Source organism: Theobroma umbraticum, unplaced genomic scaffold (assembly GCF_002168275.2).
Source record: "Theobroma umbraticum cultivar Fairchild unplaced genomic scaffold, ASM216827v3 scaffold_67.0, whole genome shotgun sequence".
In the NCBI taxonomy this organism is placed as follows: Eukaryota; Viridiplantae; Streptophyta; class Magnoliopsida; order Malvales; family Malvaceae; genus Theobroma; species Theobroma umbraticum.
In genome coordinates this window covers 2,063,789-2,072,275 of record NW_018397262.1, presented here as the reverse complement: position 1 = coordinate 2,072,275, position 8,487 = coordinate 2,063,789, and positions in this window count along the sequence as shown.

Below are 8,487 nucleotides of genomic sequence, written 5' to 3'. Positions count from 1 at the left end.
TAAGTAAAAAAAAATCTAATTTTAGTGAAAAATAAATATTTAAATATATATTCTAGGATAAAAGTGTTTAACGATATATAAATTTTATTTTTTAAATAAAAATAATAAAAATAATTATAGCTTAAAATTGATAAAGATAAATCTTGACGTAAAACTGTAACAGTTGACGTAAAAATTTATAAAGTTGGAATAATTAAATTTTAAATCTTAATGTAAATGTGTGAGAGTTAACATAACAAATCAATTGAGTAAAAAAAATTCTAATTTTAGTGACAAATAAATATTTAAATATATATTCTTCAGCTAAATATGTTTAACGATATATAAATTTTAATTTTTAAATAAACAATAATAATAATAAAAATAATTATAGCTCAAAATTGTCATAAATAAATCTTCACGTAAAGACTTATAAAGGTGGAATAATTAAATTTTAAATCTTAACGTAAATGTATGAGAGTTAATGTAATAAATTAATTAAGTTAAAAAATCTAATTTTAATGAAAAATAAGTATTTATATTTATATTATTGGGTTAAAAGTTACCATTGAAAAAGTTTGACGTAAAGTTGTAAGAATTAATATAAAATATTATAAAAGTGGAATAAAAAAAATTAAAATCTTAATGTAAATGTGTGAGAGTTAACGCAACAAGTGATAATAATAATTTTTATTATATTAATTAATTAAATATAATTTTAATATTAAAAAGAATAATATTCTTATAGTTTAAAGTTAAAAATAAAATAAAATTAAAACTTAAATAACTTTTAAATAAACTAAATAAATTTAAAAATTATATACATTGTTATCCTAAAATGAATAAAATTAAAAATTATATATATTATTTACTTGTTAACCTGTTAAACAAGTTTTTATTATTTTTTAAAAATTTTGTTTATTGACCTTACAATAAGGTTAGACTTACTGTAGCATCACTCCGATGAAGAGCTGCATTAATTTATTTATTATAAAACAATGAAAAAGAATATGCATTGGAGTCAAGGACGGTGGCCTCTATTAGTTAATTAGCTTCTTTATTTATCTACATAGTATTTATTTACTATTGAAAGAAATATATAGTTTCAAAAAATCAATATCTTTTCTTTCATGTCAAATGAGACTAATTGTAATATGTTTTAAATAATACTTTTAGTAATCTAAGACATCTAGAACAAAACGAGACCACTACATCTTTTTTCTGCAAAGGATTAGAACGAAATGTTCATACGTTTTAGAGTTCTTTGGGCTAAAATGCATTATTATTTCAATAAATGAGGTTAAAAGGGTTAGATACCTTGAGTAATGTGGGTTAATTCTTTAAAATGATTAATTAAATGTATATAAACATAGCATATACGGGTTAAGTAGATCAATCTCTATAGGAAACAAATTCTTTCGTGTCATAAATGGATTTACATTATTATTACATAGACATGATTATACAAAACTCAAATCTCACTTAATTCCGTGTTATGTTAGTTGGTCTTTGTCAAAATTATCAAGTGTAATATGGATATAGTGCACTTTCCTTAAGCATAGTGGCAGATTCAAAATTTTATATGAGGGGTAGTTAAAGGATAATCATTTAAGATTATGGATCGGGTCAATGATTCAATTGAAAGTAAAAATTAATTACTTTTGAAATAAAACTAAATTATAATATACAAGTTTATTAACAATTTAAATATAAGTGTTAGATAAAGAAGCTTGTAGCACAACAACCAAAAAGGGATGAATTAGTTTTCAAAAAAAAATCACATTTCTTTGAAAAACTATTAAAGATAAAAACTTTAAAACACTAAACTAGAAGAACAATCAATATAAGTGCAAAGAAAGAAAAATAAAGTAAGTAAAGTTGAAAAGGAATAGAGAAAAGAACTCAACTATGATTTTTATAAAGGTTCGACCTCACAAGTCCTTTTCCTCGATATCACAAGGAGTTTAAATTCACTAACCGTTGCCTTTCTCAACTAGTTTCAAGCATAACTTTAACAAGTAAGTGCCTTTTGAGGATCAAACACAACCTATCAACAGATCACTACATTTTCAAGGTTAACGCACAATTTATCTACCTTTTTCAATAGAGTTATAACTAAGCTCACTTTTTCAAGATTCAAGTATAACTTATGTACCTTTTCAAGGAGGTATAACCTATCAACAGATTTGGAGTACAAGAGAATGAAGTGGATCTAGGAAAATAAGCTCAAGAACTAATACTCTATTTTGAGAGAATTTTGTAAAGTAAGAAAGGTATAATATGGAGAATGGAAGCTTTTCTTTCCTTTTTGAAGTGAAGATCTTCTCTTTTTTCTTTCTTGGTTTTCTCTTTTCCTTGAAGTGAAGTTCTTGAAGGCATTTATATCTTCACTCAAAATCTACCTGTTAGAAGGAAAGAGAATTCAAAATTTCAAACGTTGCGACCACCTGAATCAAGTTTGTCAGTTTCCAAGAATTGATCATTTCCCATCTAAGAAGTTGATTCTTTTGTACCTAGGGACATTCTGTTTCTAAGGAATTGATCTTTCTATTCTTCACAAGTCGATTTTTCCTATTTTAATTTTGTGCCCAATGCCCTCTATTTTCCAAGAATCAATCACTGCTCTACTGAGTAATCGATTCTTCTTGTACTTTGAGTGCCACTTTGAAACTTCAAATTTGTGTTTTCCCACTTAAAATCTCCCCCTTTAGCTTTTTCAACAAGTTTCTAACTTTTCTCCTTTTTTCCTTAAAGAATCAATCATTGGAGACTTTAGAAGTCGATTCTTTCTATTCGACGCTTCTTCCTTGTGCTTTTACATTCACAAGAATCAACCTTTACTTCTTAATAGTTTGATTCTTTCAATCCAATAGCTTTTTGTTTTCAGAGAATCAATGGTTCCTTCTTTGATAGTTTGATTTCTTCTTGTTACAAAGGAGAAATATTGCTTTCTTTTTTACAAGAATTGAGATTTCACTTTTCAGAACTCAATTATTCTCTGCTGGAACTTGTTTTTGAAGCATTCAAAGAATTTCATTTTGCACAAGTAGCTTTAAAACATTTTAAGTATTGTCCTTCCATATCAAAACCATTTCTTTTCAATTCCAGCACATATTTAAAACACTAAATTTTGTCATTTCAAAACTATGCTAAATTTTAAAGTTAACAATGAGTTTTTAGATTCACTAATACAAATAGATATAAAGCAAATAAAAATTAACGTTAAATTTTCACATTGGGCATCATAAGCTATTAAGCAATGTATTTTTTACATAGGATCATAGTAGATTATATACAATAATGGAAAATATTCTAGTAAAGTTATGCCAAGTGTTCAGAGTCGGGTCAATCTAGTTTTCTAGGAAAATACATGTTAAAGTCAAATCCTCTAGTACATATTAATAGTTATTTGGTTTGGAAAGAGAAAAAAAGAGAAAAAATTGTTTGATTGATTCACAAAAAAAGAGAATAGGAGAAAAGGTTTTTCTAATTTGATGAATGATAATTGTTTGATTGATTTACAAGAAAAGAAAATAAGAAAAAAGCCAAATCCTCCAATACATATTAATAGTTATTTAATTTGGAGAGAAAAAAAGAGAAAAATATTGTTTGATCGATTAATGAAAAATAGATTGATGAATGATAATTGTTTGATTGATTAAAAAAATAAGAGAAATGGTTTTTACAATTTGATGAATGATAAGCCTAAAAAAGATATATAAATGAAAAAAATGGAAAAAAGTAGCAAAAAAAAAAAGGGAAAACAAGTCTAACTAACAACGATTGATTCACCAAAAAAAGAGATTGATGAATGATAATTGCTTGATTGATTTACAAGAAATGAAAATAATAGAAATGGTTTTTACAACTTGATGAATGATAAACCCCCAAAAGATTTATAAAAGAAAAAATACGGAAAAAAGCAGTAAGAAATAAAAAGGGAAAAAAGAGAAAGGGTTTTTACAATTTGATGTTGATTCATCAAAAAAGAAAATAACAGAAAGGGTTTTTACAATTTGATGAATAATAAGCCTCCAAAACATTTATAAAAGAAAAAAAAAGTAGAAAAAAAGGAAAAAAGGTCTAGCCAACAACGATTAATTCATGAAAAAAGAGATTGATGAATGATAACTGTTTGATTGATTTACAAAAAATGGAAATAAGAGAAAGGACTTTCAAATTTTATGAATGATAGGCCTCCAAAAGATTTATAAAAGAAAAAAGGGAAAAAAGCAAGAGGAAAAAAAAGGAGAAAAGGTTTTTACAATTTGATGAATGATAAGACTCTAAAAGATGCTAGAAAGCTTACCACTATTCCAATAGAAGTTGCTTGATTTAATCAGGGATGAAACAAAATATATATTTCAAATTTTATATATGATGACAAAAAGAATTAAAAACTGAGGGGTGGGGGTTGCAACCCTTGTCCCTCTACCACTTGTTATGTGTAGCTGCAAAATATAAGATGTTCATTCTTTTATAGTGCTTAAAGATGTAAACGAGTTAAGTTATTTTTCAGCTACTTGGGTTTGACTCGATAGATACTCCAATTAAATTTACTGAATGTTGAGTCGAGCTCGAGCTCAAGCTAATTGTGTAACGAGTCAAGCTAAGTTTAAGTATTATAATACTTGACTCAAGTGGTACATATAGGGAAAAAGCAAGCCAACTCATTACCATGTCTTGTATGATGAAAAAACTAGTATCAAACAAAAAAAGCACATCATCATATTAGAAGGCAAGCCTAGTTTACCTATAATCCAACATGACTATTGAGATAAAAATCAAATTCTGTGGTGTGGCAATTGGTAGTGTTAACAACATAGATGAAATTTTTTTTAAAACATGGCCTATAAGAACAACACTTTTTCAACATAGTGCGTAGGAAAATTTGAGAACATGGCATGTAAAAACTTTTTAATAATTGATTTTGACACTTATTTTTGTTAAATTTCAATGATGTGCCATATGTGCGTCTTTTGATTACACACAGTGATCATTGGGTGGATCACATTTTCAAGGGTGGTGGGACACAAATTTGATGGGTTAAAGGTGATTTATCATTTACGAGATTGATGAAGTTGGTTGAACATGTTATTACGCTAAGCTCACAGAATCATGAAATTGAGATACATTTATTGCTCAATATACATGGAGGGCTATCACACCCAGTTATTATGAACGATGAGGATATTGTAGTGATTTTGCAAAAAGAAAAGACAATTTTGGCAGTGTACGTCACTATTAAGGATCGACATACAAATGTTATGCCACATGAACATGCCATCCAACATTGGCAAGCACCATCAGTCCCTAACCCATAAAAATGGCAAGTACCATCAACGTATGCACATGATTTAATGCAGCTTGGTACACACACGATATTTGCACAATAATTGATTCCATAATTTTAATCAATGTTTTTATTGAACCAATTACTAGCTACTATCCAACCAATGCAATCGTCAAGTGATACTACAGAAGGTCCAATGCCATTTTCAGACAACATTGCAATGCTTAATGATGACGATATATTAGATCAGGATGAAGACAATTGGTTTTGCACCGATGAAGATAGCTTTGATGATGATTGTTATGGCAAGTATGATGAATGTCTAGATGATGAATGGGGTGACAACAGTGACATTTCGAATTACAATCATGATGAAGGTGATACAAAACATGTCAAAGGTGTAGACTTAGGAGATGTTTAATGTGATGACCCTATTTATAATAACTTCATTGCTAGTGATAACAAAATTAGTTTGCCTAAGACATTGCTTAATGATAGTGTTCAGGAAAAGGTAAATGTAAGGGTATCTTATCCATGGCTTATTCGAGGTGCAAATATGTTCTCCTTGGTCAGAGTTAACATGGAAGAGGCTACATTAACTAATGACCGCTTATACCAAGGAAAAATGTTATCCTCTAAGGTTGACGGTTTGAACATGTCAGCATTAAAAGAGTAGTTTGAGATAAGAGTTAAAAAGTCATGTCATGCTCGTTTTAAGGTTGTTTGTAAGGACAAGGCATGCAAGTTCGTTGTGCATTCAATAAAGTTACCTAAGGGAGATTATTGGCAAGTTTGCAAGATCCACAAGGAACACACATGTATTATCAGTGGTTTGCAAAGTCAATTTTGAACAACGAGTGCAAAGTTAATTGATGAACTTATGTCCCCCAAGCTTCAAGCTAATGGAGTATCTTTGAGACTTAAGGATATAATGACTAGGATGATGGTTCAGTGGAGATTGGAATGCTTGTATAGTAAGGCTTGGTAAGTGAATGAGTATGCAAAGAGGCTTGTTTTCGATCCCCAAGAGGAGTTATTCCAACTCTTACCCTCACATTTCCATATGTTGGAATGTGAAAATCTTGGTATAGTCACTACAGAGGCTACTGATTAAACACAACAATTCAAATATTGTTTCTAGGCGTATAAGGCTTGTATCCGAGTGTTCAAGGCTATAATGTGGCCTCTAGTCGTTATCGATACCACACATCTAAAAGGTAGGTTCAAAGGTGTTTTGTTCATTGCTATATGCAATGATGCAAACAAGTCCGTATACCCAATTGCATTTAGCATTAGCCACGTTAAGTTGTGAATGTGTTTTCTTACCAAATTATTTTTTGTCATTGGTCATCATGAACACACAATGTTCATTTCTAATCAATATCATGTCATTAAAAAGGTAGTTAAAAACACATACCCAGACGCATCCCATGAGCTAAGTGGTTATCATTTGTAGAAAAATTTAAAAAACAAGTTCAAGCACAATGACATGACAACGATTTTCACACTTAGGTGAGACTACTACAAGGTATCTGATTTCAACAGGCATATTACCTACTTGAACTAGATTCACATGGGTGCCCATGATGACCTCATGAAAATAGACTTTGAAAGATAGGCACATGCATAGTCATTGGTAAGGTAACATCAACTCATGACATCCAATATTGCAAAAGGTGTTAACTTGTGTTTGAAGTATGTAAAACAAATGCCAATCATCGTTTTGATCATGTTCATTAAAGACATGTTCTAGTATTAGTTCCATAACTGACACGAGTAGGTTGTCAATGTGAACACGGAACTGCGCCTTTAGGCTACCAAGCAACTACAAACACGATTCAATAAAGCTCATCATTTTGTACTTAAACCTATTAATTGAGTGGAGTTCCAAGCTAAAAATGAAAGGAATGACATAATAGTAAACATATCCCCGAAGATATGTTCATGTTGGGAGTTCCAAATTGATTTACTACCATGCAACCATGCTATTGTGGCAATAAGGTAAAAAAATTCATGTTTTTATTTGCTTTGTATGAATATCCATGTTACTTAATTACTTCCACTGTGATTTTGTTGACTTCACAATAATTGCAAACGTGCAGTTGGTGAATTATGCTTGGACTACTACAAAACTACCTCTTGGGTGGAAGGTTATGCTAGGACTATTCGATTGATTGAGCATCACAATGACTGAGACATCCCCCTAATGTGAAAGCAATTGTCATTTTGCCTCCACTTTAGTGAGGTCCAATAGAAAGTCCCAAGAGGAAAAGAATTCCAAAGGTTGACGAAGGTAGTTAACCACAAAGATGTTCACAATACTTGAGATGTAGTCATAATAGACAAAATTGCCCAATGCTATTTGCAAATCCATCCACAAATCTGACACCATCATCAAGTCATTCGACACCTCCATGATGACAACGACCAAAATCATATTCAACTTGGTCACACATGCAACACCTGTCTAATACAAATGAAAAATTCTAAGAACATAGGGGGACTTGTAGACGAAGACAGTAGCTTCGACTACAACATGTGTTAGGCATTGTAAAACTTGCTTGTATTGTTAATGTGCAATTTTTGTATGAACTTCAAGATACAATGAAATATGTCTTTTAACTTGTCAATGCTTACATGTGTTTGCAGTTTCCATTATGTTAACTTGTAAATGATTCATAACTTCTTCATGATTACTTAATTTTTCACCAGTATGTTTGTTCATGCTTAAAATTTGGGTTGTTACACGCCATGTGTTGGAGAGGAATAATTGTTACATGTCATGCCTTGAAGAAAAGTTGGTACTACACACCATGCCTTAGTAGGCAATTGTTGCTAGATGCCATGCCTGAGTAGGCAATTATTGCTACACATCATACCTATAAATGTGTTGTTTCATGCCATGGGTAGTAGGCATCCATTGTTACATGCCATGTGTTAGTACATAATTGTTGCTACACGCCATGCCTTAGTAAGCAATTGTTACTACACGCCATGCCCATATATGTGTTGTTACACACTATGAGTAGTAAGCATCTATTGTTACATGCCATGCCTTAGTAGGCAATTGTTGCTACATGCTTTGCCTCAGTAGGCAATTGTTGCTACACACCATCCCTTGGTATGCAATTGTTACATGCGATGCAATATGTTACTTGCCCACCTATTTACATGCCATGTGTAAGTAGACATTATTACTACAAGCCATTTAAAGC